Source organism: Triturus cristatus, chromosome 6 (assembly GCF_964204655.1).
Source record: "Triturus cristatus chromosome 6, aTriCri1.1, whole genome shotgun sequence".
Lineage (NCBI taxonomy): Eukaryota > Metazoa > Chordata > Amphibia > Caudata > Salamandridae > Triturus > Triturus cristatus.
The window spans coordinates 1,019,364,932-1,019,376,569 of NC_140589.1; the positions used below are offsets into that span (position 1 = coordinate 1,019,364,932).

General features: G+C 38.4%; 1 long non-coding RNA gene across 1 annotated transcript; it reads right to left on the reverse strand.

Annotated features, from left to right (window-relative positions):
- Positions 1–294: 294 nt before the first annotated feature.
- On the reverse strand, positions 295–2,129 carry LOC146820939 (uncharacterized). The gene is made up of 5 exons (XR_014962645.1): positions 1,997–2,129; positions 1,384–1,531; positions 1,176–1,272; positions 969–1,064; positions 295–670 (listed from the first exon to the last, which is right to left on the reverse strand). It is a non-coding gene; the product is annotated as an uncharacterized LOC146820939 (long non-coding RNA).
- Positions 2,130–11,638: the final 9,509 nt, after the last annotated feature.

Genomic DNA, 11,638 nt, shown 5'->3' on the forward strand with positions numbered 1-11,638 from the left:
ATTGTAAAAAGTAAAAATTAGGGGTACAAAAATAATAAAGGAGGAGGATCACAAAGATTAACAAGAGACTGCGTAGCATGGCGGAGTTTTATTCCGACTCCGCAGAATCCCACTGTGTACTTCACCCAGGGTTAGTATTCATGAGAAATTTCACAATAACGTCGTCTGGGATGGTTTTATATCCACACCTTATCTCATATTACCAATCCAGATCACATGCATTCAAAACCCAGTCATACAGGTCACCATTGAGATTGGTGGTTGCAACATATTGGCACAAAAATGTTTAGTTAATGAGGTCATAATTGTAATTTATTAGGACAGTTTCTTTTCAAAAACTACACAGTTAAAAACATTTGTATCCAAAAATCAGATGGAAGAAATGTCATTACATTACAATATTAAAAACAATTGATCACAGTTGAAAATAATTCAAAAAACATAACACAAGAACTCAAACAGACAATAATCTTTGTCATTATTCGCCATAACCCAGAGTGGAACTTATACTCATATACCCTGATGCTTTTCATATCATAAACATCTAAGGTAATGTTCGTACAGCTGGATTTGTGGCAACAACAAGGGTGTTGACGCATTTCGAAGGCTTATTCACATTGCACCTTCTTTATCAAGACAGTAGTATTTTGTACTCCCGTTCTTTCAGAATCTATAAACATAAACACATATATTTTAAAAAAAGGTATGAGTATCTAGATCTAATATAAAAAATCCCTAAAATACAATCAATTATCAAACACTACAAATTTAAAAAGAGGGTTATTTACCGCAAACCTCCAAACCCCGCCACTGTCTCTTGACCATAGTAGAAAGCAACCCACACTACCTCTTCCACTCACCAATCTATTAAGTCATAAGATAGCACATGCCCACTCAAACCACTTTTATATTTTAATTGATTCATATGTTATCCAACTTCTCCCTCCATCTAAGAGCTATTAACTTACTTAAAGGCTTGATGAATGGTCTTGCCCCAATATTATGCGGACAGTTTACATCAAAAGGCAGTTCAATCCCCTCATCCAACTTGATCTGTCCTTTATCTGGGAACACACATAGAAAAATCAATGTGTTATCTAATTTATATATCTTGGGGATCTCTATGGTTCTACCCCCATCTAGTTTGTATCCGACATTAGATATTAATGACTTACTCGTTGAAATATCCTTACGAGAATAGGGCATCTGATGCAATGCGGCAAACCGGTCCAAATTTTAGGATCCCACCAGCCGCATCATACCTGATTAAAACTGCATTAATAGAAAATATACACTCAATTATTAACCGGTCCCAGTCATAATTATCACGCCTTCCCTTTGCTTATGCCCAGGTTGTCCCGTTTTCATATCACTCATACCTACCTTTAATTTAAACCAATATTTATAGGCTTGTTTCGTCAGCTTCCTCTATTCATATAGGCTGATGTCAAATGAATGTTTTCCTATTTTAACGTGTTCCTCAATGGGAATTTCTTCAATTTCTTCTAAAAATAGAGCTATTTGTACCAAGCTTTAAAATGAAAAAGAGGCCTCAATTAGTACTTGGTTCGATTTTGTTATTATTATCTATTCAGATAAAAGACAAAATATCTTGTGATAATTTAAAAACACGTTCTAATAATATGAAACCTTGTTGTGCTTCTAAACCCAACTAGATTAATATGGGGGAAACAAGTACTGCTGTTGTAAAGCCTTATTTCCACTTCTACTCCCAGCTAAATTAATATGGGGACAGGAAACCATCTCATTGTTTAACCATTTTACAGTTTATGCACTATAGTTCTAACTTGGTTTAGCACCCATGTGAATCACTCCCATTTATGACTCTGAGTGCCTATATTTGAATACATAATTATTACGGATTCTTTTCTGTTTATGCCACTATAGGGGTTGCCGAATATAATATCATTATTTTTGCCCCAGTCTCTCCCCCTCTTTTCACAAAAAGAATCCTCACATCAATCTTAGTGCTTACCTTTATCATTAACGACCGGCGGCGCTTCGATACGTCTGTCCTGGTACCTTGTTTGAGTCTTTCACCACTGTGCCGTTGCCCGCTATTTAAGCACCACTTCCTCTTTGGTCTAATTCACGTACCTAACATATTTACATCATCTCCACGGTAGACATCCGGGTCTTTTCAGTTTCACAGCGCTTGCGCGCCGTTCTCTCCCGTGCTCTTCCTTTTTCGGCCATTTATAAAAAAAAAAACTTTATTTAACATGTTCCTGAAATAACAATTCACTTGTTTCTATATCTGAATCTGTCTTACCCCACGTTATTCTATGTTTGGATTATAGTTAGGTTTAGAGCACAATTCCTCCCCCTATGTCCAATAATATTAGGGATAAAAATCAATTCTAAAACTGTCCTAATAAATTACAATTATTACTTCATTAACTACAAATTTTTGTGCCAATATGTTGCAACCACCAATCTCAATGGTGACCTGTATGACTGGGTTTTGAATGCATGTGGTCTGGATTGGTAATATGAGATAAGTTGTGGATATAAAACAATCCCAGAGGACGTCATTGTGAAATTTCTGTTTGAACCCCAGTCCTTTGGGTCTCCAAGGGTTCCTCTTTTTTTTTCAATAGTATTCATGAGAGACAGGGTTAGGGCATTGACTTACAGAAACGGGTTTTATGGTGAAGTTAACTTTATTCATAGTTTTTGGGAAATTTCCGGTTGTCTTTTGGAGACAGGCGGTTTACTTCCCACACGGATCCCACATGTGTACAGTTATGCTTTAATTGGTAACGCCTAGGCATTCTTGCATATTTTTATCACATAGTTTGGTGCTCTTGAATACATGTATTTCATCCTCATTCTTTTTTCAGCTCTGGTTATTTGGAGAGGATGAAAGCATTTTTTCCACACATGGACAGTGGTCGGAGTGAGTGTTTGTGCTTTCATGTTTTGCACGTTAGGAAAAGTGCAGATCAGTTGTAGCTGCATGGCGCATGGCATCACACCATTGGTCAGTAGGTGTTTAACCACTCTATTTGAGAGTTCTTGGTTCATTGGTCTTTTCTTGCGCACATCTTTTTAGTTTCATTTAATATGTGCTGATCCCCATGAAGAATGTTATGTATCACACTGTGGTAGGTATTTGTAGGAGCATGTTCACAACTATCACTGTGTTGGTACTACATTATATTCAGACAAATGTTATCAAACTTAAGAATTGTGATTTTCCATTCCTGCACTATTGTTTCCTTTTTTTTCTAGATTAACCCCTTAAGAAGAGACGTTATTCGGAAATACATTGGGCATTAACCCCTTAATTGAGATTCATGTTCATGCTTATCCTCCAGTATTATATTTTGTTTCAATTCATGTATTGTTGTTTTAGCAACTAGGAGTGACAAATGTATTAGCAGTATGCTAATTTTGGGAAATTATTTGAATAAATAAAAAATTAGGTTTATGTAGAAGAATCAGTATTCTGATGAAGATGTAATATTGTTTTTGATACATTCACATACTGTGCACACAGAGTCCAAGTTAGCTGAGGTACTTGGCTTCATTCAATTGTTGTTCAGATTACGTAAGCGAGGCAGCATATGATTCAGTGCGGTACGCAAATGTGAAGTTGGTTTTAGTTTCAATTATTTTGTACATAAGGAGTGCACAACATACACATATCAGTCTCATTGCCCTGGCCATGATGATTTCATGGGGGACAATCCTGTCCTCAGTGTGCCATTAATCTGCTCCAGCAGACCTAAAGCCTCAGGTCGATAGCTACAATGCAGTCTTTGTTCTACTTGTAAAGCTGCACACAACATTCTCAGGATCTCATTGTTGAAGTGTGTCCTTCAGTTTGACTCTAGAGAACTCGGAAATCCGAAACAAGGTATTAACTCTCTCGATAACAGTTTAGCTACTGTGAGACTGTCATTTCTTATGGCTGGGTACGCTTCAACCCAACGAGAGAAGATGCACCCAATCACCAGGACATATATCTCAGCCCATTGCACACAGGCATTTTGATAAAGTTCAACTGCATCCTGTTGAATGGTCCACCTGATCTTCCTTTGTGACTCAGTGTTACTGCTGTTATCTTCCCTACATTAATTCTGTTTACACACAACACATCTGTGTTACACTGCTTCAGCCATCAATATGAATCTAAGATTTAACTAGGCCTGCCTGAACAAGCGGACCATGGCATCCCTCCCTACATGAGCAGGACTGTGATAATGCCAAGCCATAAGTGGCAAAAAACTACTTGACAACACAGGTCTTCCATCTTATGAAACCCAATCGACACAACCTGCTCTGACCAAACTTTGCTGTTCTTCTTCTGACACCACTTCCTGAAACCTCTTAACCTCCTCCCATGTTTCAGCAGTTGTTAACAAAAGGTTGTAATTGGTCTTATTTGTGCCCTCATTCGTATATTCCCCATTAAAGGTACAAGCATTATAAGCCCAATACTTTACAACCTCATTAGCATACCTGTTGCCCACTGTGACATAGTCACCTCCACTACGGTATGCAGAGCATTTCACAAACATTAATAATATTTCTACTGAGTATGGAACAAAGATTGTCAATGGATGTCCCATCACAATGCTTTCACGTCTCTCTATGCTGATACTCGTTGCCGCCACATATTTGAGACATCCTGGCAGCTTTAGCTACTGGGTCAAGTGAAACAGAAATATATTCAACAAGTCTTCCATGCAATTGTTTAAGCACTGAAAGAGTGCAAGCCTCGCTCTCTCTGCAGGAGAGAGCAAATTATTTATTGCAATCAGGCATTCCCAGTGGTGGCGCACGTCAGAGACTTTCCTTCAGCTCTAGGAAGGCACCAAGCAATCATTATCTCAGGGTACCAGATCCGACCCATCCTTGTGTGTCAGCTTCTGTAAATGCTTTGCCACTAGGGAAAAGTTGGGTATCCACTGACGACAGTCCAAAAACATCCTGACTTCTCTCTGTGTTGTTGGCAGATTTATTTGCATAATCGCAGAGATTCTATCCTGTGACACCTTCCTTGTTCTTTCATCAGTGTGATGTCCAAAATGCACAACTTCCTTCAAACAGTACTGCAACTTATTTGGGGACACTTTATATCCATTCACAGCCAAGTGGTTCAACAGGGCGATTGTATCAATTTAACAAGCTTCTTGTGTATTTGATTGAACTAACAAGTCGTCGATGTAGTACACCAGGACTGAATTGCAGGTCAAGACCAGGGACTCCGGATTCTTTTTAAGGATCTGATTGAAAATGGACGGACTCTTCGTATACCCATATGGGACTCGGTACCATGCCAAACCATGGTTGCTAAACCAAAATGTGAAAAGAAACTGACTGTCCTCATGCAACGGTATGGAGAAAAAAGCCTGGCAAAGGTCGATGACAGTGAACCAGTCAGCCTCACATGGAATCTGAAATCAGATTACAGCTGGATTCGGTACCAGGGGACAACAAGGAACCACAATTGAGTTCATCTTTCTTAAATCCTAAACAATGCAGCACTTACCTTCTGTAAGCCCATGATGGGTGGGTTACATGGACTCCCCAAAATCCTTTTTCAGATGACTTGTTAGATCATTGACTCAATCACTGGAGTAATTCCAGCAATAGTTTCAGGGGTCAGATTATATTGTTGGGATATTGGGTACACAACAGTGGCCTTTATTTGTATATAGACAGGCTTAACTCCTTTGATGAGTCCTATGGCCTTTTGTGAAAAATCCCAAACCTCCAGCTTCACAGTGTCTTTAAGATCTGGGATTAACCTTTTACTTGTCATCATAGGAAACAGTTCAATCGTTGAACTCTGATTGACGAGTTTAAAGGCAACATCCTGGGTGTGCAGTAAATGGTGCAATTCAACATGCACAACAAATCGTATCCCAACAGACTCACAGGACTTGAATCACATGCCACAAATTGACGATTCTCCTCAAATTCTCCTATTTTTACAGGTATTTCCTCCGTTATGGGGCTTTTCGTTTGCTTGTTAGTGAGTCCTACAACTTGGGTTCTTTTTCCAGAGAGAGGTAGGTTTGGAACTTCAACTTTTCTCACAGCAGAGCAGATAGCACCATTGTCTGTAACAAATGACACAGGGTGGCCATTCATCTCATCATCTATGAATGACCACTCTGAACTACCTTCCAAGACTACGCCAAGCATGCAATCTTCCTCCTCCTCAGTCACCATTGGACAAAGTGATCAGAGCCATCGTTCTTGAATGTATCAAACACAAGATAGTGTTGGAACAGGTTATTGTTCTGAAAGACATTCTGATTCGCATTTGGAACTTGGTCAGAATTGAATCTGAGCCCATTTGCATTTTGCTGTGGCATCGGGAGTTGCAGAACTTGCATCACTGGAGCCTGGGGCACATTCTGTGACTGCACAGAGTTATTATTCTCGGCCTATGCAAATGCTGAGTTTTTACCTGATTAGCAGGATTAGGACGATATTCCCAATACCAATGCCCCAACCTATTACAATAATAACAAAGGTTGGTTTGCTTCAAAGTAACTACGACAATTCCAGTACTCGTGTCACCAAGAACACCCAGACTTCTACCTTGTGGTTGGAATCCACCTCCACATCACAGGAGCTCCTTGCTGATACAGTCCTTGCATAGGAACAGCATTCCCTACAAAAGGCTGACACTGACTTCCTCTCTGAGTGGCCTCCATTTGTGCAACAATGAAGTAGGTGGGTAATAGTGGTAACAGTTATCGCACCTCGTACAAGAGTAACAGAAAGTAAAGTGGAAAAATAGTACGTCAGTAGAAAGTCAGAGTAATGATGAGGTGCTGTAATGGTTAGGGCACCCTACTACCAAAGGTGCAGACCCACACTGATAGTGATATCAGTGGGTTGAACATGAGTTAAGAATAGATCCAAAGCACTCTCAGGCGTATATTAAACAAGAAGAGAAATGTCCAAATAGTACAGACTTGTATAACAAGCACAGTTTTTCATTTATTGCAAAACATATGTAAGAACTTGATTCATTATAACATGTAATTTGTTACATATGAGTTAACAGCCTTGTATTCTTCAGAAATAAATGGAAAACCAACACGTGTTTCATCACTTTGTGACTTCTTCAAGACTGTAGAGTGTTTACAAAAGCAAGTTTATATTTTTGCAAAGCATTAACAGTAACTGCCCGAGAAGGAAACATATATAAAAGCAGATAGACTGATAGCCCAAAGATAAGAAAAAAATGAGAAAAAAGAAGTATATACCCTGCCAAGAAATGCTTAAAACCCAAAAATATTCTGGAAACATGCAGCAGTGTACTTCACACAGAGAGGTGGGAATGTTGACTTATTGCAATATTCTATCCGTATGTTGGGGTCCCATACCACAGAAACTATACAAATAATAAACTCTCACCCAAGTGTATGAGACAAGTTTCTAAGTATATGAAAGGTGAAAATAAATAGAACAATGTGCCCATACACCAACCTTATTACCCAAAGGTTAAAGTAGGTGTAAGTAAAATAACCCACCTAGAAGAGATGAAAAGATATACATGAATTTCAGAGTCCAATCAGTGGTCCACAGTACGCTGAAGTAGTCTTTCTAGTCAAGCAATCCTTGCGGAAGGCAAAGAGCTGTGTTAAACTGAAAAAGTCCAATAAAGAAAACTAGTCACAGACTTGGATCATGTGATTGAAACATGACATCACTTCCAGTAATGGGGATGCAGATCCGAAATGATATTGATTCTTACTTCCCAAGTATTGGAATCTGATCATATGATACAACCAGAGTAGATATGTCTAATTTACTACAGACAGTCAAATGGAGTCTGTCTCGATCACCACATAAACAGTATTAAATTGGCTGGAAACAAGTGATGACTGATGGGCAACAATTGGGAACACTGTGACCACCAGAGAAAGAAAGTGGAAATTCATGTGTTCTATAGAAATTAGTGAATAAGAAAGTCAAATCAAGGAACATCATATGGTACCAGAGATGGATTATTGTAGATGTTTTATACCACTTGTGTACCACAAGATACAGGAAAATAAGTTGAATTGATAGGAAATCAATTTTGAACCGGGAAAGTACTGTCAAGGAGCAAACGTCTTGCCCATAACACCAGAAAGTGAATACTAGGTAAGCCAAAGTGAGATCTCTGTGGAAAATTGTGATCAAAGAAGTAAATAGGGTGAAATAGCAATAATATGTTATAGATTGACAAGTAAAAATCATTGTTAGGGCGACTTACTCTACAAATAAGAGAGCACCAATTGTTTAATGAGACGTGTTGAGATTAAATGTTTGGTTAAGCTAGAGGGTAGGCCATGGTAAGCTCCACTGAAAAGTATATAAAAAAAAGTTTACATTCCAGTAACACGCAAGTGTGTTGTTACCAGTCAAAATGGCAGCATCAGCGAAAAGTAACACCTATAACAAATCAAGCAATGCGTTGACTTGTATAAGTCAACTCTAGTCAGTTCATCAAACTATAAACAACCCTCTCTTTAGTTGTTACCAGTCGAAATGGCAGCATCTGTGAAAAGTAACATCTATGGTAAATCAAGCAATGCATTGAGTAGTATAAATCAACGCAAGTTGGTTCATCAAACTATAAGCGACCCTCCTGTGGAATCTGATTTCTCAACTGGGTAAAACTAATAAGACCTAGAAGAATAAGAACACATGCTTGTAGGACACAAAGGTAACGGGACCCAATAAAACATAGTTCTTATAGTTGGAAGTAGAGGAATTATAGAAAAAAAGACCGTTTTGGGTATTGAAATGACTTAGTGCCCCAGACTGTGTAAGGAATTCACTAAAGCTTGACAATTTATGATTCTATGGCAATCCTGCGTACAGTTGCAGTGCAGTATGGTTTCTGTACATCTACAGCACAAAGTGTACATGAAAAAAGTATCCTAAGTCAAAAAAGTACATTGTACTGTTATAAACAATATAGTGACATATATTAAAAACATCTCAATCAAACACCCAATGCGTACTGAATGGGTTAGTGTGGAAAACAACTCATAGTGTAGAACAGAAAATCAGCTCCAAAAACATTGATATACACTAGTGTTAAGAGGGGGAATACTTCATCATAAAGTAACACACAGAGTATACAACAGATTAATACATACAAATGAATGGATCATGAATTTTACAGTGGTCTCAACAAGGAGGATGTACAAAATACATATAGTGACGCACATAGTATATTCAAAGTTGTCAAATTCAGATCAATAAATCATGCAATGATCTGATAGGAGAATGAGGACTTGATTGGAAATAAACCCACATTACTCTGAAGCTTGTATCTAGCCATTATTCTTCAAGTTCAATCTGCAAGGAATACATGTAATTCCCTATCAGAATTTAAACCCATGTAGTTTGATTATCCATTTAGTTTCCAATCTTCTCAGAGTAAATGTTCTATTACCCCCTCGGGGGCTGCACTCAGCCATCCCTATGCCATGAAATTTAACATGGATTAGTTCTGTGGTCGCATGCGCAGAATTAATGTGCACTGTCAGAGGATAGTTGGGATTATTGTTCTTGATTGCTCTAATGTGCTCTTGAATACTTTCTTTCAATGGCCTTATAGTGCTGCCTAAGTAAATTAAGCCACTGTGACATACAATGCAAAATACAACAAATGTAGTATTTCAGTTAATAAACTGCCTAACATGATGTACATATGTTGTACTGTATTGGAAGGTGGTTGCTGTGTTAGTAGCATACTGGCATACACTGCACTGTCTACAGCTGGAAAAACCCTTGGGCTTTTCGAGTAACCAGTTGATACCTTGGCATTGTGAACTAGGGGGGTTGTAAGTGGGACACAATATATTTCTCAGAGTAGTACCTCTGCTGTAAGTGATTTTCGGTTTAGGTGTGATGTACTTGGAAAGCAATCGGTCTAGATTGAGAAGATGTCAATGCCTATGAAGGATTTTGTACAGGTCCGTACTGCGTGTATTATAACCAGTGATGAGTGCTAGTTTGTGTTCACCCTGTTTCTTTTTTACTTTGTCCACAAGGAGGGATTGGTGCTGTGTACTCATAATCTTGTGTTATGCCTGGTCCGAGACTTTATGTGTATATTCCCTCATCTTGAACTGGGCCTCCAATAGTTAAAGTTTCAGTAAAAAGATTGTGTCCTCCCTGCAATTGCACCTTAGATGCATCATTTCTCTCAAGGGAATGGCATTTATCTGTGTTTTTTGGTTAACGCTGGTAGTGTGCAGGATTGCATTGCATGTTGTTGGTTTACGGTACAGTCATGAGGCAATTTATTTGCCATCAGTACAGATGTTCACATCCAAAAACTCAATCTCCTTATCGCTAATATGATGTGGGAAGTGCAAGTTGAAAGTGTTGGTGTTCAGGTTGTGGAGAAAGAGATCCAATGTTGTCATATCACTGATCCAAATCATAAAAATGTCATCAATATTTCGTGCCCAATATATGATGTTGTGTGATCTCCGGAGGACAGGAAGTCCAAATATGTTGTTTTTCAAAGTATCCTATGTAAATTTTAGCATTTGACGGTGAAAACCTTGAGCCCTTGGCAACTCCCAATGCCTGTCGAAACCAAGTACCGGTATGTAGGCAGATGTTATTCTCTAAAGTCAATCGTGTCAAATCCAAAATAATTTGCGTGTGTTCGTATAGAGTTGAGTCTCTATCGGAAAGCGAGATGGTAAGAGCTTGCATGCCTCTATCCAGAGGGCTACAGGTGTAGCGTGAATTGACATCTAAGTTCATAAATTTAAATTCATTTATCCATTCCAAGTCTTCAAGTTTGTTAAGCAGATCTTTATTATCTCTTATAAATGAAGGAAGGTTTTGTACTATGGGTTGCAAGAAAATGTCAATGTATTCTGAGATACGTTCAGTATGTGATCCTATCTCTGAAATGATAGGTCTACCTGGGGGGAATTCCCTGTTTTTGTGTATTTTAGGTAATGTATAGATGTAGGGAACTTTAAGAAATGGATTGAACATGTATTTATATTCTACACCTGTCAAAAGACATAGGTCACGCCAATGGTTGAGTCTTTGTTCTATCAGTTTAATGACATCTTGTAATGGATTACCCAATAGTTTAATCTATTCTTCTTGGTCAACCAATTGCCTATCAATTTCCTCAGTATAGTCTGTATTACACAGAAGCACTATATTATCCCACTTCTCTGCCTCTTTGATTGTCACATCAGAAAGGTTGGAAAGCATGTGTAATGCAGAATGTTCAGCTTTGGACAAATTATCCCTGGGAGTAATTTATCTTCGAATGTGTAAAGGTCATGGGTGACAGCCTTGTAGAAGTAATCTATGTGGTCATCAGCTGTCAGTACAGGAACAAATGTGGACTTTGGTTTAAGGTCACTATCCGTGTTAGAATTAGATACGATTTCTAAATCTGCCAATAGGTCTAACTTGCTAGGGGCAGACCCAGTACTTTTGTCTAGAGATAATAAAACATGCAGATCTTGTACATCTTGAATTGTTCTATTGCATTCTGGTAATGAGGAAATAACAGGTGGAATAGACATGTGTTTCTCATCAAAGAATTATTTTAATTTCAGACAGTGTACACATTTGAACAGGTCCATGTGTATCTGGGTGAACTCAG